Source organism: Chanodichthys erythropterus, chromosome 6, assembly GCF_024489055.1.
Source record: "Chanodichthys erythropterus isolate Z2021 chromosome 6, ASM2448905v1, whole genome shotgun sequence".
Lineage (NCBI taxonomy): Eukaryota > Metazoa > Chordata > Actinopteri > Cypriniformes > Xenocyprididae > Chanodichthys > Chanodichthys erythropterus.
This window is the reverse complement of record NC_090226.1, coordinates 34,189,495-34,211,115: the sequence shown is the minus strand read 5'-3', so window position 1 is coordinate 34,211,115 and position 21,621 is coordinate 34,189,495. Positions and strand designations below refer to the sequence as shown.

The 21,621-nt window shown below is 41.8% G+C and overlaps 37 non-coding genes across 37 annotated transcripts; 4 read left to right on the top strand and 33 right to left on the bottom strand.

The window, feature by feature from the left end:
- Positions 1 to 3: 3 nt before the first annotated feature.
- Positions 4 to 75, bottom strand: trnac-gca (transfer RNA cysteine (anticodon GCA)). Its single transcript has one exon. It is a non-coding gene; the product is annotated as a tRNA-Cys (tRNA).
- Positions 76 to 664: 589 nt separating this feature from the next.
- trnac-gca (transfer RNA cysteine (anticodon GCA)) lies at positions 665 to 736 on the bottom strand. The gene has a single exon. It is a non-coding gene; the product is annotated as a tRNA-Cys (tRNA).
- A 311-nt stretch (positions 737 to 1,047) lies between these two features.
- On the top strand, positions 1,048 to 1,119 carry trnaq-uug (transfer RNA glutamine (anticodon UUG)). The gene has a single exon. It is a non-coding gene; the product is annotated as a tRNA-Gln (tRNA).
- Positions 1,120 to 1,731: 612 nt separating this feature from the next.
- On the bottom strand, positions 1,732 to 1,803 carry trnac-gca (transfer RNA cysteine (anticodon GCA)). The gene has a single exon. It is a non-coding gene; the product is annotated as a tRNA-Cys (tRNA).
- A 589-nt stretch (positions 1,804 to 2,392) lies between these two features.
- On the bottom strand, positions 2,393 to 2,464 carry trnac-gca (transfer RNA cysteine (anticodon GCA)). The gene has a single exon. It is a non-coding gene; the product is annotated as a tRNA-Cys (tRNA).
- Positions 2,465 to 4,719: 2,255 nt separating this feature from the next.
- trnac-gca (transfer RNA cysteine (anticodon GCA)) lies at positions 4,720 to 4,791 on the bottom strand. The gene has a single exon. It is a non-coding gene; the product is annotated as a tRNA-Cys (tRNA).
- A 360-nt stretch (positions 4,792 to 5,151) lies between these two features.
- On the bottom strand, positions 5,152 to 5,223 carry trnac-gca (transfer RNA cysteine (anticodon GCA)). Its single transcript has one exon. It is a non-coding gene; the product is annotated as a tRNA-Cys (tRNA).
- A 310-nt stretch (positions 5,224 to 5,533) lies between these two features.
- On the top strand, positions 5,534 to 5,605 carry trnaq-uug (transfer RNA glutamine (anticodon UUG)). Its single transcript has one exon. It is a non-coding gene; the product is annotated as a tRNA-Gln (tRNA).
- A 1,235-nt stretch (positions 5,606 to 6,840) lies between these two features.
- trnac-gca (transfer RNA cysteine (anticodon GCA)) lies at positions 6,841 to 6,912 on the bottom strand. Its single transcript has one exon. It is a non-coding gene; the product is annotated as a tRNA-Cys (tRNA).
- Positions 6,913 to 7,849: 937 nt separating this feature from the next.
- trnac-gca (transfer RNA cysteine (anticodon GCA)) lies at positions 7,850 to 7,921 on the bottom strand. Its single transcript has one exon. It is a non-coding gene; the product is annotated as a tRNA-Cys (tRNA).
- Positions 7,922 to 8,072: 151 nt separating this feature from the next.
- trnac-gca (transfer RNA cysteine (anticodon GCA)) lies at positions 8,073 to 8,144 on the bottom strand. The gene has a single exon. It is a non-coding gene; the product is annotated as a tRNA-Cys (tRNA).
- Positions 8,145 to 8,295: 151 nt separating this feature from the next.
- trnac-gca (transfer RNA cysteine (anticodon GCA)) lies at positions 8,296 to 8,367 on the bottom strand. Its single transcript has one exon. It is a non-coding gene; the product is annotated as a tRNA-Cys (tRNA).
- A 319-nt stretch (positions 8,368 to 8,686) lies between these two features.
- Positions 8,687 to 8,758, bottom strand: trnac-gca (transfer RNA cysteine (anticodon GCA)). The gene has a single exon. It is a non-coding gene; the product is annotated as a tRNA-Cys (tRNA).
- Positions 8,759 to 8,908: 150 nt separating this feature from the next.
- On the bottom strand, positions 8,909 to 8,980 carry trnac-gca (transfer RNA cysteine (anticodon GCA)). The gene has a single exon. It is a non-coding gene; the product is annotated as a tRNA-Cys (tRNA).
- Positions 8,981 to 9,300: 320 nt separating this feature from the next.
- Positions 9,301 to 9,372, bottom strand: trnac-gca (transfer RNA cysteine (anticodon GCA)). Its single transcript has one exon. It is a non-coding gene; the product is annotated as a tRNA-Cys (tRNA).
- Positions 9,373 to 9,913: 541 nt separating this feature from the next.
- trnac-gca (transfer RNA cysteine (anticodon GCA)) lies at positions 9,914 to 9,985 on the bottom strand. Its single transcript has one exon. It is a non-coding gene; the product is annotated as a tRNA-Cys (tRNA).
- A 151-nt stretch (positions 9,986 to 10,136) lies between these two features.
- Positions 10,137 to 10,208, bottom strand: trnac-gca (transfer RNA cysteine (anticodon GCA)). The gene has a single exon. It is a non-coding gene; the product is annotated as a tRNA-Cys (tRNA).
- A 151-nt stretch (positions 10,209 to 10,359) lies between these two features.
- Positions 10,360 to 10,431, bottom strand: trnac-gca (transfer RNA cysteine (anticodon GCA)). Its single transcript has one exon. It is a non-coding gene; the product is annotated as a tRNA-Cys (tRNA).
- Positions 10,432 to 10,966: 535 nt separating this feature from the next.
- trnac-gca (transfer RNA cysteine (anticodon GCA)) lies at positions 10,967 to 11,038 on the bottom strand. The gene has a single exon. It is a non-coding gene; the product is annotated as a tRNA-Cys (tRNA).
- A 373-nt stretch (positions 11,039 to 11,411) lies between these two features.
- trnac-gca (transfer RNA cysteine (anticodon GCA)) lies at positions 11,412 to 11,483 on the bottom strand. The gene has a single exon. It is a non-coding gene; the product is annotated as a tRNA-Cys (tRNA).
- A 319-nt stretch (positions 11,484 to 11,802) lies between these two features.
- trnac-gca (transfer RNA cysteine (anticodon GCA)) lies at positions 11,803 to 11,874 on the bottom strand. Its single transcript has one exon. It is a non-coding gene; the product is annotated as a tRNA-Cys (tRNA).
- Positions 11,875 to 12,025: 151 nt separating this feature from the next.
- trnac-gca (transfer RNA cysteine (anticodon GCA)) lies at positions 12,026 to 12,097 on the bottom strand. The gene has a single exon. It is a non-coding gene; the product is annotated as a tRNA-Cys (tRNA).
- A 321-nt stretch (positions 12,098 to 12,418) lies between these two features.
- trnac-gca (transfer RNA cysteine (anticodon GCA)) lies at positions 12,419 to 12,490 on the bottom strand. Its single transcript has one exon. It is a non-coding gene; the product is annotated as a tRNA-Cys (tRNA).
- A 373-nt stretch (positions 12,491 to 12,863) lies between these two features.
- trnac-gca (transfer RNA cysteine (anticodon GCA)) lies at positions 12,864 to 12,935 on the bottom strand. Its single transcript has one exon. It is a non-coding gene; the product is annotated as a tRNA-Cys (tRNA).
- A 533-nt stretch (positions 12,936 to 13,468) lies between these two features.
- On the bottom strand, positions 13,469 to 13,540 carry trnac-gca (transfer RNA cysteine (anticodon GCA)). The gene has a single exon. It is a non-coding gene; the product is annotated as a tRNA-Cys (tRNA).
- Positions 13,541 to 14,096: 556 nt separating this feature from the next.
- trnac-gca (transfer RNA cysteine (anticodon GCA)) lies at positions 14,097 to 14,168 on the bottom strand. Its single transcript has one exon. It is a non-coding gene; the product is annotated as a tRNA-Cys (tRNA).
- Positions 14,169 to 14,478: 310 nt separating this feature from the next.
- On the top strand, positions 14,479 to 14,550 carry trnaq-uug (transfer RNA glutamine (anticodon UUG)). Its single transcript has one exon. It is a non-coding gene; the product is annotated as a tRNA-Gln (tRNA).
- Positions 14,551 to 16,847: 2,297 nt separating this feature from the next.
- trnac-gca (transfer RNA cysteine (anticodon GCA)) lies at positions 16,848 to 16,919 on the bottom strand. The gene has a single exon. It is a non-coding gene; the product is annotated as a tRNA-Cys (tRNA).
- Positions 16,920 to 17,229: 310 nt separating this feature from the next.
- On the top strand, positions 17,230 to 17,301 carry trnaq-uug (transfer RNA glutamine (anticodon UUG)). The gene has a single exon. It is a non-coding gene; the product is annotated as a tRNA-Gln (tRNA).
- A 1,234-nt stretch (positions 17,302 to 18,535) lies between these two features.
- On the bottom strand, positions 18,536 to 18,607 carry trnac-gca (transfer RNA cysteine (anticodon GCA)). Its single transcript has one exon. It is a non-coding gene; the product is annotated as a tRNA-Cys (tRNA).
- A 945-nt stretch (positions 18,608 to 19,552) lies between these two features.
- Positions 19,553 to 19,624, bottom strand: trnac-gca (transfer RNA cysteine (anticodon GCA)). Its single transcript has one exon. It is a non-coding gene; the product is annotated as a tRNA-Cys (tRNA).
- Positions 19,625 to 19,775: 151 nt separating this feature from the next.
- Positions 19,776 to 19,847, bottom strand: trnac-gca (transfer RNA cysteine (anticodon GCA)). The gene has a single exon. It is a non-coding gene; the product is annotated as a tRNA-Cys (tRNA).
- A 150-nt stretch (positions 19,848 to 19,997) lies between these two features.
- trnac-gca (transfer RNA cysteine (anticodon GCA)) lies at positions 19,998 to 20,069 on the bottom strand. The gene has a single exon. It is a non-coding gene; the product is annotated as a tRNA-Cys (tRNA).
- Positions 20,070 to 20,611: 542 nt separating this feature from the next.
- Positions 20,612 to 20,683, bottom strand: trnac-gca (transfer RNA cysteine (anticodon GCA)). The gene has a single exon. It is a non-coding gene; the product is annotated as a tRNA-Cys (tRNA).
- A 148-nt stretch (positions 20,684 to 20,831) lies between these two features.
- On the bottom strand, positions 20,832 to 20,903 carry trnac-gca (transfer RNA cysteine (anticodon GCA)). Its single transcript has one exon. It is a non-coding gene; the product is annotated as a tRNA-Cys (tRNA).
- Positions 20,904 to 21,221: 318 nt separating this feature from the next.
- Positions 21,222 to 21,293, bottom strand: trnac-gca (transfer RNA cysteine (anticodon GCA)). Its single transcript has one exon. It is a non-coding gene; the product is annotated as a tRNA-Cys (tRNA).
- A 151-nt stretch (positions 21,294 to 21,444) lies between these two features.
- On the bottom strand, positions 21,445 to 21,516 carry trnac-gca (transfer RNA cysteine (anticodon GCA)). The gene has a single exon. It is a non-coding gene; the product is annotated as a tRNA-Cys (tRNA).
- Positions 21,517 to 21,621: the final 105 nt, after the last annotated feature.

Below are 21,621 nucleotides of genomic sequence, written 5' to 3'. Positions count from 1 at the left end.
CTAAGGGGGCACCCGGATTTGAACCGGGGACCTCTTGATCTGCAGTCAAATGCTCTACCACTGAGCTATACCCCCTTACAGGGAAGGATTTTTCGTTTGAAAAAATAAAAAACCCAAGCAATTTCCTTGAATAGATGAGTACAATGTAACACATCAAAGAAGTGTTTGGGTTGACGTAACCTACCAAATTAGTTCCTAAAAACAACTCAGTATTTGGTCACTGCTAAGGGGGCACCCGGATTTGAACCGGAGACCTCTTGATCTGCAGTCAAATGCTCTACCACTGAGCTATACCCCCTTACAGTGATGCTTATTCCTTTAAAAAATAAAAAAAACCAAGTAATTTCCTTGAATAATGTAACACAACAACAAAGAAGTGTTTGGGTTGACGTAACCTACCAAATGAGTTCCTAAGAACAGATCAGTATCTGGTCAAGGCAGAGGGGGCACCAGGATTTGAACCAGGGACCTCTTGATCTGCAGTCAAATGCTCTACCACTGAGCTATACCCCCTTACAGGGAAGGATTTTTCGTTTGAAAAAATAAAAAACCCAAGCAATTTCCTTGAATAGATGAGTACAATGTAACACATCAAAGAAGTGTTTGGGATGACGTAACCTACCAAATTAGTTCCTAAAAACAACTCAGTATTTGGTCACAGCTAAGGGGGCACCCGGATTTGAACCGGGGACCTCTTGATCTGCAGTCAAATGCTCTACCACTGAGCTATACCCCCCTTACAGTAATGTGCTTTTTTTCTTCAAAAAATATAAAACCCAAGCAATTTCCTTGAATAGATAGGTACAATGTAAAACAACAAAGAAGTGTTTGGCTTGATGTAACCTAGCAAAATAATTCCTAAAAACATTTTAGTATTTGGTCAGGGTAAAGGGGGCACCCGGATTTGAACCAGGGACCTCTTGACCTGCTTTTACCACGAATGTGCACCGGACCGTGTGCTTTTGGTCGAGGGCCTCCAATGACCAAATGCCTCCATCTAGACACATTGCTACCTGCCTCTCAGATGGCTACCTTTCAGGGATTGGTGGTTCCATGGTGTAATGGTTAGCACTCTGGGCTTTGAATCCAGTGATCCAAGTTTAAATCTTGGTGGAACCTCTTTGTAGCTTTTTGTGACAGGGGGAGAAAACAAAGGTGTTGCGGAACTCCTGATGTACCTGTAAAATGGCGGTGAAATTGCCAGTCTCAAACTCGTCGGGGAATCATAGGCTTAAAAAGCAAAACGTTCAATGGCATTTCGTGACTTGACAAGCAAAAGCTGCCGCTTCCAAGGTTCTGTGGTGTAATGGTTAACACACACAACGATTTGGTCACAGCTAAGGAGGAATCCGGATTTGAACCAGGGACCTCTTGATCTGCAGTCAAATGCTCTACCACTGAGCTATACCCCCTTACAGTAAAGCATTTATCTGTAAAAAATAAAAAAACACAAGCAATTTCCTTGAATAGATAAGTACAATGTAACACAATAAAAAAGTGTTTGGCTTGATGTAACCTAGCAAACTAATTCCTAAAAACATTTTAGTATTTGGTCAGGGTAAAGGGAGCACCCGGATTTGAAACAGGGACCTCTTGACCTGCTTTTACCACGAATGTGCACCGGACCGTGTGCTTTTGGTCGAGGGCCTCCAATGACCAAATGCCTCCATCTAGACACAACCTACCTACCTAACCAGTTCCTAAAAGCACTTTAGTATTTGGTCACAGCTAAGGGGGCACCCGGATTTGAACCGGGGACCTCTTGATCTGCAGTCAAATGCTCTACCACTGAGCTATACCCCCTTACAGGGAAGGATTTTTCGTTTGAAAAAATAAAAAACCCAAGCAATTTCCTTGAATAGATGAGTACAATGTAACACATCAAAGAAGTGTTTGGGTTGACGTAACCTACCAAATTAGTTCCTAAAAACAACTCAGTATTTGGTCACTGCTAAGGGGGCACCCGGATTTGAACCGGAGACCTCTTGATCTGCAGTCAAATGCTCTACCACTGAGCTATACCCCCTTACAGTGATGCTTATTCCTTTAAAAAATAAAAAAAAACAAGTAATTTCCTTGAATAATGTAACACAACAACAAAGAAGTGTTTGGGTTGACGTAACCTACCAAATGAGTTCCTAAGAACAGATCAGTATCTGGTCAAGGCAGAGGGGGCACCAGGATTTGAACCAGGGACCTCTTGATCTGCAGTCAAATGCTCTACCACTGAGCTATACCCCCTTACAGTGAAGCATTTTTCTTAAAAAAAATTAAAAAACCCAAGCAATTTCCATGAATAGATGAGTACAATGTAACACATCAAAGAAGTGTTTGGGATGACGTAACCTACCAAATTAGTTCCTAAAAACAACTCAGTATTTGGTCACAGCTAAGGGGGCACCCGGATTTGAACCGGGGACCTCTTGATCTGCAGTCAAATGCTCTACCACTGAGCTATACCCCCCTTACAGTAATGTGCTTTTTTTCTTCAAAAAATATAAAACCCAAGCAATTTCCTTGAATAGATAGGTACAATGTAAAACAACAAAGAAGTGTTTGGCTTGATGTAACCTAGCAAAATAATTCCTAAAAACATTTTAGTATTTGGTCAGGGTAAAGGGGGCACCCGGATTTGAAACAGGGACCTCTTGACCTGCTTTTACCACGAATGTGCACCGGACCGTGTGCTTTTGGTCGAGGGCCTCCAATGACCAAATGCCTCCATCTAGACACATTGCTACCTGCCTCTCAGATGGCTACCTTTCAGGGATTGGTGGTTCCATGGTGTAATGGTTAGCACTGTGGCCTTTGAATCCAGTGATCCAAGTTCAAATCTTGGTGGAACCTCTTTGTAGCTTTTTGTGACAGGGGGAGAAAACAAAGGTCTTGCGGAACTCCTGATGTACCTGTAAAATGGCGATGAAATTGGCAGTCTCAAACTCGTCGGGGAATCATAGGCTTAAAAAGCAAAACGTTCAATGGCATTTCGTGACTTGACAAGCAAAAGCAGCCCCTTCCAAGGTTCTGTGGTGTAATGGTTAACACACACAACGATTTGGTCACAGCTAAGGAGGAATCCGGATTTGAACCAGGGACCTCTTGATCTGCAGTCAAATGCTCTACCACTGAGCTATACCCCCTTACAGTAAAGCATTTATCTGTAAAAAATAAAAAAACACAAGCAATTTCCTTGAATAGATAAGTACAATGTAACACAATAAAAAAGTGTTTGGCTTGATGTAACCTAGCAAACTAATTCCTAAAAACATTTTAGTATTTGGTCAGGGTAAAGGGAGCACCCGGATTTGAAACAGGGACCTCTTGACCTGCTTTTACCACGAATGTGCACCGGACCGTGTGCTTTTGGTCGAGGGCCTCCAATGACCAAATGCCTCCATCTAGACACAACCTACCTAACCAGTTCCTAAAAGCACTTTAGTATTTGGTCATAGCTAAGGGGGCACCCAGATTTGAACCGGGGACCTCTTGATCTGCAGTCAAATGCTCTACCACTGAGCTATACCCCCTTACAGGGAAGGATTTTTCGTTTGAAAAAATAAAAAACCCAAGCAATTTCCTTGAATAGATGAGTACAATGTAACACATCAAAGAAGTGTTTGGGTTGACGTAACCTACCAAATTAGTTCCTAAAAACAACTCAGTATTTGGTCACTGCTAAGGGGGCACCCGGATTTGAACCGGAGACCTCTTGATCTGCAGTCAAATGCTCTACCACTGAGCTATACCCCCTTACAGTGATGCTTATTCCTTTAAAAAATAAAAAAAACCAAGTAATTTCCTTGAATAATGTAACACAACAACAAAGAAGTGTTTGGGTTGACGTAACCTACCAAATGAGTTCCTAAGAACAGATCAGTATCTGGTCAAGGCAGAGGGGGCACCAGGATTTGAACCAGGGACCTCTTGATCTGCAGTCAAATGCTCTACCACTGAGCTATACCCCCTTACAGTGAAGCTTATTCCTTTAAAAAATAAAAAAAACCCAAGTAATTTCCTTGAATAATGTAACACATCAAAGAAGTGTTTGGGATGACGTAACCTACCAAATTAGTTCCTAAAAACAACTCAGTATTTGGTCACAGCTAAGGGGGCACCCGGATTTGACCCGGGGACCTCTTGATCTGCAGTCAAATGCTCTACCACTGAGCTATACCCCCTTACAGTAAAGCATTTATCTGTAAAAAATAAAAAACACAAGCAATTTCCTTGAATAGATAAGTACAATGTAACACAACAAAGAAGTGTTTGGCTTGATGTAACCTAGCAAAATAATTCCTAAAAACATTTTAGTATTTGGTCAGGGTAAAGGGGGCACCCGGATTTGAAACAGGGACCTCTTGACCTGCTTTTACCACGAATGTGCACCGGACCGTGTGCTTTTGGTCGAGGGCCTCCAATGACCAAATGCCTCCATCTAGACACAACCTACCTACCTAACCAGTTCCTAAAAGCACTTTAGTATTTGGTCATAGCTAAGGGGGCACCCAGATTTGAACCGGGGACCTCTTGATCTGCAGTCAAATGCTCTACCACTGAGCTATACCCCCTTACAGGGAAGGATTTTTCGTTTGAAAAAATAAAAAACCCAAGCAATTTCCTTGAATAGATGAGTACAATGTAACACATCAAAGAAGTGTTTGGGTTGACGTAACCTACCAAATTAGTTCCTAAAAACAACTCAGTATTTGGTCACAGCTAAGGGGGCACCCGGATTTGAACCGGGGACCTCTTGATCTGCAGTCAAATGCTCTACCACTGAGCTATACCCCCTTACAGTGATGCTTATTCCTTTAAAAAATAAAAAAAACCAAGTAATTTCCTTGAATAATGTAACACAACAACAAAGAAGTGTTTGGGTTGACGTAACCTACCAAATGAGTTCCTAAGAACAGATCAGTATCTGGTCAAGGCAGAGGGGGCACCAGGATTTGAACCAGGGACCTCTTGATCTGCAGTCAAATGCTCTACCACTGAGCTATACCCCCTTACAGTGACGCTTATTCCTTTAAAAAATAAAAAAAAAACCAAGTAATTTCCTTGAATAATGTAACACAAGAACAAAGAAGTGTTTGGGTTGACGTAACCTACCAAATTAGTTCCTAAAAACAACTCAGTATTTGGTCACAGCTAAGGGGGCACCCGGATTTGAACCGGGGACCTCTTGATCTGCAGTCAAATGCTCTACCACTGAGCTATACCCCCTTACAGTAATGTGCTTTTTTTCTTCAAAAAATATAAAACCCAAGCAATTTCCTTGAATAGATAGGTACAATGTAAAACAACAAAGAAGTGTTTGGCTTGATGTAACCTAGCAAAATAATTCCTAAAAACATTTTAGTATTTGGTCAGGGTAAAGGGGGCACCCGGATTTGAAACAGGGACCTCTTGACCTGCTTTTACCACGAATGTGCACCGGACCGTGTGCTTTTGGTCGAGGGCCTCCAATGACCAAATGCCTCCATCTAGACACATTGCTACCTGCCTCTCAGATGGCTACCTTTCAGGGATTGGTGGTTCCATGGTGTAATGGTTAGCACTCTGGGCTTTGAATCCAGTGATCCAAGTTTAAATCTTGGTGGAACCTCTTTGTAGCTTTTTGTGACAGGGGGAGAAAACAAAGGTGTTGCGGAACTCCTGATGTACCTGTAAAATGGCGGTGAAATTGCCAGTCTCAAACTCGTCGGGGAATCATAGGCTTAAAAAGCAAAACGTTCAATGGCATTTCGTGACTTGACAAGCAAAAGCTGCCGCTTCCAAGGTTCTGTGGTGTAATGGTTAACACACACAACGATTTGGTCACAGCTAAGGAGGAATCCGGATTTGAACCAGGGACCTCTTGATCTGCAGTCAAATGCTCTACCACTGAGCTATACCCCCTTACAGTAAAGCATTTATCTGTAAAAAATAAAAAAACACAAGCAATTTCCTTGAATAGATAAGTACAATGTAACACAATAAAAAAGTGTTTGGCTTGATGTAACCTAGCAAACTAATTCCTAAAAACATTTTAGTATTTGGTCAGGGTAAAGGGAGCACCCGGATTTGAAACAGGGACCTCTTGACCTGCTTTTACCACGAATGTGCACCGGACCGTGTGCTTTTGGTCGAGGGCCTCCAATGACCAAATGCCTCCATCTAGACACAACCTACCTAACCAGTTCCTAAAAGCACTTTAGTATTTGGTCATAGCTAAGGGGGCACCCAGATTTGAACCGGGGACCTCTTGATCTGCAGTCAAATGCTCTACCACTGAGCTATACCCCCTTACAGGGAAGGATTTTTCGTTTGAAAAAATAAAAAACCCAAGCAATTTCCTTGAATAGATGAGTACAATGTAACACATCAAAGAAGTGTTTGGGTTGACGTAACCTACCAAATTAGTTCCTAAAAACAACTCAGTATTTGGTCACTGCTAAGGGGGCACCCGGATTTGAACCGGAGACCTCTTGATCTGCAGTCAAATGCTCTACCACTGAGCTATACCCCCTTACAGTGATGCTTATTCCTTTAAAAAATAAAAAAACCAAGTAATTTCCTTGAATAATGTAACACAACAACAAAGAAGTGTTTGGGTTGACGTAACCTACCAAATGAGTTCCTAAGAACAGATCAGTATCTGGTCAAGGCAGAGGGGGCACCAGGATTTGAACCAGGGACCTCTTGATCTGCAGTCAAATGCTCTACCACTGAGCTATACCCCCTTACAGTGAAGCATTTTTCTTAAAAAAAATTAAAAACGTAACACATCAAAGAAGTGTTTGGGATGACGTAACCTACCAAATTAGTTCCTAAAAACAACTCAGTATTTGGTCACAGCTAAGGGGGCACCCGGATTTGAACCGGGGACCTCTTGATCTGCAGTCAAATGCTCTACCACTGAGCTATACCCCCCTTACAGTAATGTGCTTTTTTTCTTCAAAAAATATAAAACCCAAGCAATTTCCTTGAATAGATAGGTACAATGTAAAACAACAAAGAAGTGTTTGGCTTGATGTAACCTAGCAAAATAATTCCTAAAAACATTTTAGTATTTGGTCAGGGTAAAGGGGGCACCCGGATTTGAACCAGGGACCTCTTGACCTGCTTTTACCACGAATGTGCACCGGACCGTGTGCTTTTGGTCGAGGGCCTCCAATGACCAAATGCCTCCATCTAGACACAACCTACCAACCTAACCAGTTCCTAAAAGCACTTTAGTATTTGATCATAGCTAAGGGGGCACCCGGATTTGAACCGAGGACCTCTTGATCTGCAGTCAAATGCTCTACCACTGAGCTATACCCCCTTACAGGGAAGGATTTTTCGTTTGAAAAAATAAAAAACCCAAGCAATTTCCTTGAATAGATAAGTACAATGTAACACATCAAAGAAGTGTTTGGGTTGACGTAACCTACCAAATTAGTTCCTAAAAACAACTCAGTATTTGGTCACAGCTAAGGGGGCACCCGGATTTGAACCGGAGACCTCTTGATCTGCAGTCAAATGCTCTACCACTGAGCTATACACCATTACAGAAATGTGCATCTTTCTTTAAAAAATAAAAAACACAAGCAATTACCTTGAATAGATAAGTACATTGTAACACAATAAAGAAGTGTTTGGCTTGATGTAACCTAGCAAACTAATTCCTAAAAACATTTTAGTATTTGGTCAGGGTAAAGGGAGCACCCGGATTTGAAACAGGGACCTCTTGACCTGCTTTTACCACGAATGTGCACCGGACCGTGTGCTTTTGGTCGAGGGCCTCCAATGACCAAATGCCTCCATCTAGACACAACCTACCAACCTAACCAGTTCCTAAAAGCACTTTAGTATTTGGTCATAGCTAAGGGGGCACCCGGATTTGAACCGGGGACCTCTTGATCTGCAGTCAAATGCTCTACCACTGAGCTATACCCCCTTACAGTGAAGCGTTTCTCTTTGAAAAAATAAAAAAACCCAAGCAATTTCCATGAATAGATAAGTACAATGTAACAAAACAAAGAAGTGTTTGGGTTGACGTAACCTACCAAATTAGTTCCTAAAAACAACTCAGTATTTGGTCACAGCTAAGGGGGCACCCGGATTTGAACCGGGGACCTCTTGATCTGCAGTCAAATGCTCTACCACTGAGCTATACCCCCTTACAGGGAAGGATTTTTCGTTTGAAAAAATAAAAAACCCAAGCAATTTCCTTGAATAGATGAGTACAATGTAACACATCAAAGAAGTGTTTGGGTTGACGTAACCTACCAAATTAGTTCCTAAAAACAACTCAGTATTTGGTCACAGCTAAGGGGGCACCCGGATTTGAACCGGGGACCTCTTGATCTGCAGTCAAATGCTCTACCACTGAGCTATACCCCCTTACAGTAAAGCATTTATCTGTAAAAAATAAAAAAACACAAGCAATTTCCATGAATAGATGAGTACAATGTAACACATCAAAGAAGTGTTTGGCTTGATGTAACCTAGCAAAATAATTCCTAAAAACATTTTAGTATTTGGTCAGGGTAAAGGGGGCACCCGGATTTGAAACAGGGACCTCTTGACCTGCTTTTACCACGAATGTGCACCGGACCGTGTGCTTTTGGTCGAGGGCCTCCAATGACCAAATGCCTCCATCTAGACACAACCTACCAACCTAACCAGTTCCTAAAAGCACTTTAGTATTTGGTCATAGCTAAGGGGGCACCCGGATTTGAACCGGGGACCTCTTGATCTGCAGTCAAATGCTCTACCACTGAGCTATACCCCCTTACAGTGAAGCTTTTCTCTTTGAAAAAATAAAAAACCCAAGCAAATTTCTTGAATAGATAAGTACAATGTAACAGAACAAAGAAGTGTTTGGGTTGACGTAACCTACCAAATTAGTTCCTAAAAACAACTGAGTATTTGGTCACAGCTAAGGGGGCACCCGGATTTGAACCGGGGACCTCTTGATCTGCAGTCAAATGCTCTACCACTGAGCTATACCCCCTTACAGTGAAGTATTTTTCTGTAAAAAATAAAAAAAACACAAGCAATTTCCTTGAATAGATAAGTACAATGTAACACAATAAAGAAGTGTTTGGCTTGATGTAACCTAGCAAACTAATTCCTAAAAACATTTTAGTATTTGGTCAGGGTAAAGGGAGCACCCGGATTTGAAACAGGGACCTCTTGACCTGCTTTTACCACGAATGTGCACCGGACCGTGTGCTTTTGGTCGAGGGCCTCCAATGACCAAATGCCTCCATCTAGACACAACCTACCAACCTAACCAGTTCCTAAAAGCACTTTAGTATTTGGTCATAGCTAAGGGGGCACCCGGATTTGAACCGGGGACCTCTTGATCTGCAGTCAAATGCTCTACCACTGAGCTATACCCCCTTACAGTGAAGCTTTTCGTTTGAAAAAATAAAAAACCCAAGCAATTTCCATGAATAGATGAGTACAATGTAAAACAACAAAGAAGTGTTTGGCTTGATGTAACCTACCAAATTAGTTCCTAAAAACAACTGAGTATTTGGTCACAGCTAAGAGGGCACCTGGATTTGAACCAGGGACCTCTTGATCTGCAGTCAAATGCTCTACCACTGAGCTATACCCCCTTACAGTAATGTGCTTTTTTCGTCAAAAAATATAAAACCCAAGCAATTTCCTTGAATAGATAGGTACAATGTAAAACAACAAAGAAGTGTTTGGCTTGATGTAACCTAGCAAAATAATTCCTAAAAACATTTTAGTATTTGGTCAGGGTAAAGGGGGCACCCGGATTTGAAACAGGGACCTCTTGACCTGCTTTTACCACGAATGTGCACCGGACCGTGTGCTTTTGGTCGAGGGCCTCCAATGACCAAATGCCTCCATCTAGACACAACCTACCAACCTAACCAGTTCCTAAAAGCACTTTAGTATTTGGTCATAGCTAAGGGGGCACCCGGATTTGAACCGGGGACCTCTTGATCTGCAGTCAAATGCTCTACCACTGAGCTATACCCCCTTACAGTGAAACATTTTTCTGTAAAAAAATAAAAAAACCCAAGCAATTTCCTTGAAAAGATAAGTACAATGTAACATAAAAAAGATGTGTTTGGGTTGAGCTAACCTACCAAATTAGTTCCTAAAAGCAACTGAGTATTTGGTCACAGCTAAGGGGGCACCCGGATTTGAACCGGGGACCTCTTGATCTGCAGTCAAATGCTCTACCACTGAGCTATACCCCCTTACAGTGAAGCATTTTTCTGTAAAAAAATAAAAAAACCCAAGCAATTTCCTTGAATAGATAAGTACAATGTAACACATCAAAGAAGTGTTTGGGATGACGTAACCTACCAAATTAGTTCCTAAAAACAACTGAGTATTTGGTCACAGCTAAGGGGGCACCCGGATTTGAACCGGGGACCTCTTGATCTGCAGTCAAATGCTCTACCACTGAGCTATACCCCCTTACAGTGAAGCATTTTTCCTTTAAAAAATAAAAAACCAAGTAATTTCCTTGAATAATGTAACACAACAACAAAGAAGTGTTTGGGTTGACGTAACCTACCAAATTAGTTCCTAAAAACAACTCAGTATTTGGTCACAGCTAAGGGGGCACCTGGATTTGAACCGGGGACCTCTTGATCTGCAGTCAAATGCTCTACCACTGAGCTATACCCCCTTACAGTAATGTGCTTTTTTCCTTCAAAAAATATAAAACCCAAGCAATTTCCTTGAATAGATAGGTACAATGTAAAACAACAAAGAAGTGTTTGGCTTGATGTAACCTAGCAAAATAATTCCTAAAAACATTTTAGTATTTGGTCAGGGTAAAGGGGGCACCCGGATTTGAAACAGGGACCTCTTGACCTGCTTTTACCACGAATGTGCACCGGACCGTGTGCTTTTGGTCGAGGGCCTCCAATGACCAAATGCCTCCATCTAGACACAACCTACCAACCTAACCAGTTCCTAAAAGCACTTTAGTATTTGATCATAGCTAAGGGGGCACCCGGATTTGAACCGGGGACCTCTTGATCTGCAGTCAAATGCTCTACCACTGAGCTATACCCCCTTACAGGGAAGGATTTTTCGTTTGAAAAAATAAAAAACCCAAGCAATTTCCTTGAATAGATGAGTACAATGTAACACATCAAAGAAGTGTTTGGGTTGACGTAACCTACCAAATTAGTTCCTAAAAACAACTCAGTATTTGGTCACTGCTAAGGGGGCACCCGGATTTGAACCGGAGACCTCTTGATCTGCAGTCAAATGCTCTACCACTGAGCTATACCCCCTTACAGTGAAGCTTTTCTCTTTGAAAAAATAAAAAACCCAAGCAAATTTCTTGAATAGATAAGTACAATGTAACAAAACAAGGAAGTGTTTGGGTTGACGTAACCTACCAAATTAGTTCCTCAAAACAACTCAGTATTTGGTCACAGCTAAGGGGGCACCCGGATTTGAACCGGGGACCTCTTGATCTGCAGTCAAATGCTCTACCACTGAGCTATACCCCCTTACAGTGAAACATTTTTCTGTAAAAAATAAAAAAACACAAGCAATTTCCTTGAATAGATAAGTACAATGTAACACAATAAAGAAGTGTTTGGCTTGATGTAACCTAGCAAACTAATTCCTAAAAACATTTTAGTATTTGGTCAGGGTAAAGGGAGCACCCGGATTTGAAACAGGGACCTCTTGACCTGCTTTTACCACGAATGTGCACCGGACCGTGTGCTTTTGGTCGAGGGCCTCCAATGACCAAATGCCTCCATCTAGACACAACCTACCAACCTAACCAGTTCCTAAAAGCACTTTAGTATTTGGTCATAGCTAAGGGGGCACCCGGATTTGAACCGGGGACCTCTTGATCTGCAGTCAAATGCTCTACCACTGAGCTATACCCCCTTACAGGGAAGGATTTTTTGTTTGAAAAAATAAAAAACCCGAGCAATTTCCTTGAATAGATAAGTACAATGTAACACATCAAAGAAGTGTTTGGGTTGACGTAACCTACCAAATTAGTTCCTAAAAACAACTGAGTATTTGGTCACAGCTAAGGGGGCACCCGGATTTGAACCGGGGACCTCTTGATCTGCAGTCAAATGCTCTACCACTGAGCTATACCCCCTTACAGTAATGTGCTTTTTTTCTTCAAAAAATATAAAACCCAAGCAATTTCCTTGAATAGATAGGTACAATGTAAAACAACAAAGAAGTGTTTGGCTTGATGTAACCTAGCAAAATAATTCCTAAAAACATTTTAGTATTTGGTCAGGGTAAAGGGGGCACCCGGATTTGAAACAGGGACCTCTTGACCTGCTTTTACCACGAATGTGCACCGGACCGTGTGCTTTTGGTCGAGGGCCTCCAATGACCAAATGCCTCCATCTAGACACAACCTACCAACCTAACCAGTTCCTAAAAGCACTTTAGTATTTGGTCATAGCTAAGGGGGCACCCGGATTTGAACCGGGGACCTCTTGATCTGCAGTCAAATGCTCTACCACTGAGCTATACCCCCTTACAGTGAAGCATTTTTCTTAAAAAAAATTAAAAAACCCAAGCAATTTCCATGAATAGATAAGTACAATGTAACACAACAAAGAAGTGTTTGGGTTGACGTAACCTACCAAATTAGTTCCTAAAAACAACTGAGTATTTGGTCACAGCTAAGGGGGCACCCGGATTTGAACCAGGGACCTCTTGAACTGCAGTCAAATGCTCTACCACTGAGCTATACCCCCTTACAGTGAAGCATTTTTCTGTAAAAAAATAAAAAACCCAAGCAATTTCCTTGAATAGATAAGTACAATGTAACACATCAAAGAAGTGTTTGGGATGACGTAACCTACCAAATTAGTTCCTAAAAACAACTCAGTATTTGGTCACAGCTAAGGGGGCACCCGGATTTGAACCGGGGACCTCTTGATCTGCAGTCAAATGCTCTACCACTGAGCTATACCCCCTTACAGTGAAGCATTTTTCTTTAAAAAATAAAAACCAAGTAATTTCCTTGAACCATGAAACACAACACCAAAGAAGTGTTTGGGATGACGTAACCTACCAAATTAGTTCCTAAAAACAACTCAGTATTTGGTCACAGCTAAGGGGGCACCTGGATTTGAACCGGGGACCTCTTGATCTGCAGTCAAATGCTCTACCACTGAGCTATACCCCCTTACAGTAATGTGCTTTTTTTCTTCAAAAAATATAAAACCCAAGCAATTTCCTTGAATAGATAGGTACAATGTAAAACAACAAAGAAGTGTTTGGCTTGATGTAACCTAGCAAAATAATTCCTAAAAACATTTTAGTATTTGGTCAGGGTAAAGGGGGCACCCGGATTTGAAACAGGGACCTCTTGACCTGCTTTTACCACGAATGTGCACCGGACCGTGTGCTTTTGGTCGAGGGCCTCCAATGACCAAATGCCTCCATCTAGACACAACCTACCAACCTAACCAGTTCCTAAAAGCACTTTAGTATTTGGTCATAGCTAAGGGGGCACCCGGATTTGAACCGGGGACCTCTTGATCTGCAGTCAAATGCTCTACCACTGAGCTATACCCCCTTACAGGGAAGGATTTTTCGTTTGAAAAAATAAAAAACCCAAGCAATTTCCTTGAATAGATGAGTACAATGTAACACATCAAAGAAGTGTTTGGGTTGACGTAACCTACCAAATTAGTTCCTAAAAACAACTCAGTATTTGGTCACAGCTAAGGGGGCACCCGGATTTGAACCGGAGACCTCTTGATCTGCAGTCAAATGCTCTACCACTGAGCTATACCCCCTTACAGTGATGCTTATTCCTTTAAAAAATAAAAAAAACCAAGTAATTTCCTTGAATAATGTAACACAACAACAAAGAAGTGTTTGGGTTGACGTAACCTACCAAATGAGTTCCTAAGAACAGATCAGTATCTGGTCAAGGCAGAGGGGGCACCAGGATTTGAACCAGGGACCTCTTGATCTGCAGTCAAATGCTCTACCACTGAGCTATACCCCCTTACAGTGAAGCATTTTTCTTAAAAAAAATTAAAAACGTAACACATCAAAGAAGTGTTTGGGATGACGTAACCTACCAAATTAGTTCCTAAAAACAACTCAGTATTTGGTCACAGCTAAGGGGGCACCCGGATTTGAACCGGGGACCTCTTGATCTGCAGTCAAATGCTCTACCACTGAGCTATACCCCCTTACAGTAATGTGCTTTATTACTTCAAAAAATATAAAACCCAAGCAATTTCCTTGAATAGATAGGTACAATGTAAAACAACAAAGAAGTGTTTGGCTTGATGTAACCTAGCAAAATAATTCCTAAAAACATTTTAGTATTTGGTCAGGGTAAAGGGGGCACCCGGATTTGAAACAGGGACCTCTTGACCTGCTTTTACCACGAATGTGCACCGGACCGTGTGCTTTTGGTCGAGGGCCTCCAATGACCAAATGCCTCCATCTAGACACATTGCTACCTGCCTCTCAGATGGCTACCTTTCAGGGATTGGTGGTTCCATGGTGTAATGGTTAGCACTCTGGACTTTGAATCCAGTGATCCAAGTTCAAATCTTGGTGGAACCTCTTTGTAGCTTTTTGTGACAGGGGGAGAAAACAAAGGTGTTGCGGAACTCCTGATGTACCTGTAAAATGGCGGTGAAATTGCCAGTCTCAAACTCGTCGGGGAATCATAGGCTTAAAAAGCAAAACGTTCAATGGCATTTCGTGACTTGACAAGCAAAAGCAGCCCCTTCCAAGGTTCTGTGGTGTAATGGTTAACACACACAACGATTTGGTCACAGCTAAGGAGGAATCCGGATTTGAACCAGGGACCTCTTGATCTGCAGTCAAATGCTCTACCACTGAGCTATACCCCCTTACAGTAAAGCATTTATCTGTAAAAAATAAAAAAACACAAGCAATTTCCTTGAATAGATAAGTACAATGTAACACAATAAAAAAGTGTTTGGCTTGATGTAACCTAGCAAACTAATTCCTAAAAACATTTTAGTATTTGGTCAGGGTAAAGGGAGCACCCGGATTTGAAACAGGGACCTCTTGACCTGCTTTTACCACGAATGTGCACCGGACCGTGTGCTTTTGGTCGAGGGCCTCCAATGACCAAATGCCTCCATCTAGACACAACCTACCTAACCAGTTCCTAAAAGCACTTTAGTATTTGGTCATAGCTAAGGGGGCACCCAGATTTGAACCGGGGACCTCTTGATCTGCAGTCAAATGCTCTACCACTGAGCTATACCCCCTTACAGGGAAGGATTTTTCGTTTGAAAAAATAAAAAACCCAAGCAATTTCCTTGAATAGATGAGTACAATGTAACACATCAAAGAAGTGTTTGGGTTGACGTAACCTACCAAATTAGTTCCTAAAAACAACTCAGTATTTGGTCACTGCTAAGGGGGCACCCGGATTTGAACCGGAGACCTCTTGATCTGCAGTCAAATGCTCTACCACTGAGCTATACCCCCTTACAGTGATGCTTATTCCTTTAAAAAATAAAAAAAACCAAGTAATTTCCTTGAATAATGTAACACAACAACAAAGAAGTGTTTGGGTTGACGTAACCTACCAAATGAGTTCCTAAGAACAGATCAGTATCTGGTCAAGGCAGAGGGGGCACCAGGATTTGAACCAGGGACCTCTTGATCTGCAGTCAAATGCTCTACCACTGAGCTATACCCCCTTACAGTGAAGCATTTTTCTTAAAAAAAATTAAAAACGTAACACATCAAAGAAGTGTTTGGGATGACGTAACCTACCAAATTAGTTCCTAAAAACAACTCAGTATTTGGTCACAGCTAAGGGGGCACCCGGATTTGACCCGGGGACCTCTTGATCTGCAGTCAAATGCTCTACCACTGAGCTATACCCCCTTACAGTAAAGCATTTATCTGTAAAAAATAAAAAAACACAAGCAATTTCCTTGAATAGATAAGTACAATGTAACACAATAAAAAAGTGTTTGGCTTGATGTAACCTAGCAAACTAATTCCTAAAAACATTTTAGTATTTGGTCAGGGTAAAGGGGGCACCCGGATTTGAAACAGGGACCTCTTGACCTGCTTTTACCACGAATGTGCACCGGACCGTGTGCTTTTGGTCGAGGGCCTCCAATGACCAAATGCCTCCATCTAGACACAACCTACCAACCTACCTACCTAACCAGTTCCTAAAAGCACTTTAGTATTTGGTCATAGCTAAGGGGGCACCCAGATTTGAACCGGGGACCTCTTGATCTGCAGTCAAATGCTCTACCACTGAGCTATACCCCCTTACAGGGAAGGATTTTTCGTTTGAAAAAATAAAAAACCCAAGCAATTTCCTTGAATAGATGAGTACAATGTAACACATCAAAGAAGTGTTTGGGTTGACGTAACCTACCAAATTAGTTCCTAAAAACAACTCAGTATTTGGTCACAGCTAAGGGGGCACCCGGATTTGAACCGGAGACCTCTTGATCTGCAGTCAAATGCTCTACCACTGAGCTATACCCCCTTACAGTGATGCTTATTCCTTTAAAAAATAAAAAAAAACCAAGTAATTTCCTTGAATAATGTAACACAACAACAAAGAAGTGTTTGGGTTGACGTAACCTACCAAATTAGTTCCTAAGAACAGATCAGTATCTGGTCAAGGCAGAGGGGGCACCAGGATTTGAACCGGGGACCTCTTGATCTGCAGTCAAATGCTCTACCACTGAGCTATACCCCCTTACAGGGAAGGATTTTTCGTTTGAAAAAATAAAAAACCCAAGCAATTTCCTTGAATAGATAAGTACAATGTAACACATCAAAGAAGTGTTTGGGTTGACGTAACCTACCAAATTAGTTCCTAAAAACAACTCAGTATTTGGTCACAGCTAAGGGGGCACCCGGATTTGAACCGGGGACCTCTTGATCTGCAGTCAAATGCTCTACCACTGAGCTATACCCCCTTACAGTAATGTGCTTTTTTTCTTCAAAAAATATAAAACCCAAGCAATTTCCTTGAATAGATAGGTACAATGTAAAACAACAAAGAAGTGTTTGGCTTGATGTAACCTAGCAAAATAATTCCTAAAAACATTTTAGTATTTGGTCAGGGTAAAGGGGGCACCCGGATTTGAAACAGGGACCTCTTGACCTGCTTTTACCACGAATGTGCACCGGACCGTGTGCTTTTGGTCGAGGGCCTCCAATGACCAAATGCCTCCATCTAGACACATTGCTACCTGCCTCTCAGATGGCTACCTTTCAGGGATTGGTGGTTCCATGGTGTAATGGTTAGCACTCTGGACTTTGAATCCAGTGATCCAAGTTCAAATCTTGGTGGAACCTCTTTGTAGCTTTTTGTGACAGGGGGAGAAAACAAAGGTGTTGCGGAACTCCTGATGTACCTGTAAAATGGCGGTGAAATTGCCAGTCTCAAACTCGTCGGGGAATCATAGGCTTAAAAAGCAAAACGTTCAATGGCATTTCGTGACTTGACAAGCAAAAGCAGCCGCTTCCAAGGTTCTGTGGTGTAATGGTTAACACACACAACGATTTGGTCACAGCTAAGGAGGAATCCGGATTTGAACCAGGGACCTCTTGATCTGCAGTCAAATGCTCTACCACTGAGCTATACCCCCTTACAGTAAAGCATTTATCTGTAAAAAATAAAAAAACACAAGCAATTTCCTTGAATAGATAAGTACAATGTAACACAATAAAAAAGTGTTTGGCTTGATGTAACCTAGCAAACTAATTCCTAAAAACATTTTAGTATTTGGTCAGGGTAAAGGGAGCACCCGGATTTGAAACAGGGACCTCTTGACCTGCTTTTACCACGAATGTGCACCGGACCGTGTGCTTTTGGTCGAGGGCCTCCAATGACCAAATGCCTCCATCTAGACACAACCTACCTAACCAGTTCCTAAAAGCACTTTAGTATTTGGTCATAGCTAAGGGGGCACCCAGATTTGAACCGGGGACCTCTTGATCTGCAGTCAAATGCTCTACCACTGAGCTATACCCCCTTACAGGGAAGGATTTTTCGTTTGAAAAAATAAAAAACCCAAGCAATTTCCTTGAATAGATGAGTACAATGTAACACATCAAAGAAGTGTTTGGGTTGACGTAACCTACCAAATTAGTTCCTAAAAACAACTCAGTATTTGGTCACTGCTAAGGGGGCACCCGGATTTGAACCGGAGACCTCTTGATCTGCAGTCAAATGCTCTACCACTGAGCTATACCCCCTTACAGTGATGCTTATTCCTTTAAAAAATAAAAAAACCAAGTAATTTCCTTGAATAATGTAACACAACAACAAAGAAGTGTTTGGGTTGACGTAACCTACCAAATGAGTTCCTAAGAACAGATCAGTATCTGGTCAAGGCAGAGGGGGCACCAGGATTTGAACCAGGGACCTCTTGATCTGCAGTCAAATGCTCTACCACTGAGCTATACCCCCTTACAGTGAAGCATTTTTCTTAAAAAAATTAAAAACGTAACACATCAAAGAAGTGTTTGGGATGACGTAACCTACCAAATTAGTTCCTAAAAACAACTCAGTATTTGGTCACAGCTAAGGGGGCACCCGGATTTGAACCGGGGACCTCTTGATCTGCAGTCAAATGCTCTACCACTGAGCTATACCCCCTTACAGTAATGTGCTTTTTTCGTCAAAAAATATAAAACCCAAGCAATTTCCTTGAATAGATAGGTACAATGTAAAACAACAAAGAAGTGTTTGGCTTGATGTAACCTAGCAAAATAATTCCTAAAAACATTTTAGTATTTGGTCAGGGTAAAGGGGGCACCCGGATTTGAACCAGGGACCTCTTGACCTGCTTTTACCACGAATGTGCACCGGACCGTGTGCTTTTGGTCGAGGGCCTCCAATGACCAAATGCCTCCATCTAGACACAACCTACCTAACTAACCAGTTCCTAAAAGCACTTTAGTATTTGGTCACAGCTAAGGGGGCACCTGGATTTGAACCGGGGACTTCTTGATCTGCAGTCAAATGCTCTACCACTGAGCTATACCCCCTTACAGGGAAGGATTCTTCGTTTGAAAAACTAAAAAACCCAAGCAATTTCCTTGAATAGATGAGTACAATGTAACACATCAAAGAAGTGTTTGGGTTGACGTAACCTACCAAATTAGTTCCTAAAAACAACTCAGAATTTGGTCACAGCTAAGGGGGCACCCGGATTTGAACCGGAGACCTCTTGATCTGCAGTCAAATGCTCTACCACTGAGCTATACCCCCCTTACAGTGATGTGCTTTTTTTCTTCAAAAAATATAAAACCCAAGCAATTTCCTTGAATAGATAAGTACATTGTAACACAATAAAGAAGTGTTTGGCTTGATGTAACCTAGCAAACTAATTCCTAAAAACATTTTAGTATTTGGTCAGGGTAAAGGGAGCACCCGGATTTGAAACAGGGACCTCTTGACCTGCTTTTACCACGAATGTGCACCGGACCGTGTGCTTTTGGTCGAGGGCCTCCAATGACCAAATGCCTCCATCTAGACACAACCTACCAACCTACCTACCTAACCAGTTCCTAAAAGCACTTTAGTATTTGGTCATAGCTAAGGGGGCACCCGGATTTGAACCGGGGACCTCTTGATCTGCAGTCAAATGCTCTACCACTGAGCTATACCCCCTTACAGTGAAGCTTTTCTCTTTGAAAAAATAAAAAACACAAGCAAATTTCCTTGAATAGATAAGTACAATGTAACAAAACAAGGAAGTGTTTGGGTTGACGTAACCTACCAAATTAGTTCCTAAAAACAACTCAGTATTTGGTCACAGCTAAGGGGGCACCCGGATTTGAACCGGGGACCTCTTGATCTGCAGTCAAATGCTCTACCACTGAGCTATACCCCCTTACAGTGAAGCTTTTCTCTTTGAAAAAATAAAAAACCCAAGCAATTTCCTTGAATAGATAAGTACAATGTAACACATCAAAGAAGTGTTTGGGTTGACGTAACCTACCAAATTAGTTCCTAAAAACAACTCAGTATTTGGTCACAGCTAAGGGGGCACCCGGATTTGAACCGGGGACCTCTTGATCTGCAGTCAAATGCTCTACCACTGAGCTATACCCCCTTACAGTGATGCATTTATCTGTAAAAAATAAAAAAACACAAGCAATTTCCTTGAATAGATAAGTACAATGTAACACAATAAAGAAGTGTTTGGCTTGATGTAACCTAGCAAACTAATTCCTAAAAACATTTTAGTATTTGGTCAGGGTAAAGGGAGCACCCGGATTTGAAACAGGGACCTCTTGACCTGCTTTTACCACGAATGTGCACCGGACCGTGTGCTTTTGGTCGAGGGCCTCCAATGACCAAATGCCTCCATCTAGACACAACCTACCAACCTAACCAGTTCCTAAAAGCACTTTAGTATTTGGTCATAGCTAAGTGGGCACCCGGATTTGAACCGGGGACCTCTTGATCTGCAGTCAAATGCTCTACCACTGAGCTATACCCCCTTACAGTGAAGCATTTTTCGTTTGAAAAAATAAAAAACCCAAGCAATTTCCTTGAATAGATAAGTACAATGTAACACATCAAAGAAGTGTTTGGGTTGACGTAACCTACCAAATTAGTTCCTAAAAACAACTCAGTATTTGGTCACAGCTAAGGGGGCACCCGGATTTGAACCGGGGACCTCTTGATCTGCAGTCAAATGCTCTACCACTGAGCTATACCCCCTTACAGTGACGCTTATTCCTTTAAAAAATAAAAAAAACCCAAGTAATTTCCTTGAATAATGTACAATGTAACAAAACAAAGAAGTGTTTGGGTTGACGTAACCTACCAAATTAGTTCCTAAAAACAACTCAGTATTTGGTCACAGCTAAGGGGGCACCCGGATTTGAACCGGGGACCTCTTGATCTGCAGTCAAATGCTCTACCACTGAGCTATACCCCCTTACAGTCAAGCATTTTTCTTTAAAAAATAAAAAACACAAGCAATTTCCTTGAATAGATAAGTACATTGTAACACAATAAAGAAGTGTTTGGCTTGATGTAACCTAGCAAACTAATTCCTAAAAACATTTTAGTATTTGGTCAGGGTAAAGGGGGCGCCCGGATTTGAAACAGGGACCTCTTGACCTGCTTTTACCACGAATGTGCACCGGACCGTGTGCTTTTGGTCGAGGGCCTCCAATGACCAAATGCCTCCATCTAGACACAACCTACCAACCTAACCAGTTCCTAAAAGCACTTTAGTATTTGGTCATAGCTAAGGGGGCACCCGGATTTGAACCGGGGACCTCTTGATCTGCAGTCAAATGCTCTACCACTGAGCTATACCCCCTTACAGTGAAGCTTTTCTCTTTGAAAAAATAAAAAACCCCAAGCAATTTCCATGAATAGATAAGTACAATGTAACAGAACAAAGAAGTGTTTGGGTTGACGTAACCTACCAAATTAGTTCCTTAAAACAACTGAGTATTTGGTCACAGCTAAGGGGGCACCCGGATTTGAACCGGGGACCTCTTGATCTGCAGTCAAATGCTCTACCACTGAGCTATACCCCCTTACAGTAATGTGCTTTTTTCTTCAAAAAATATAAAACCCAAGCAATTTCCTTGAATAGATAGGTACAATGTAAAACAACAAAGAAGTGTTTGGCTTGATGTAAC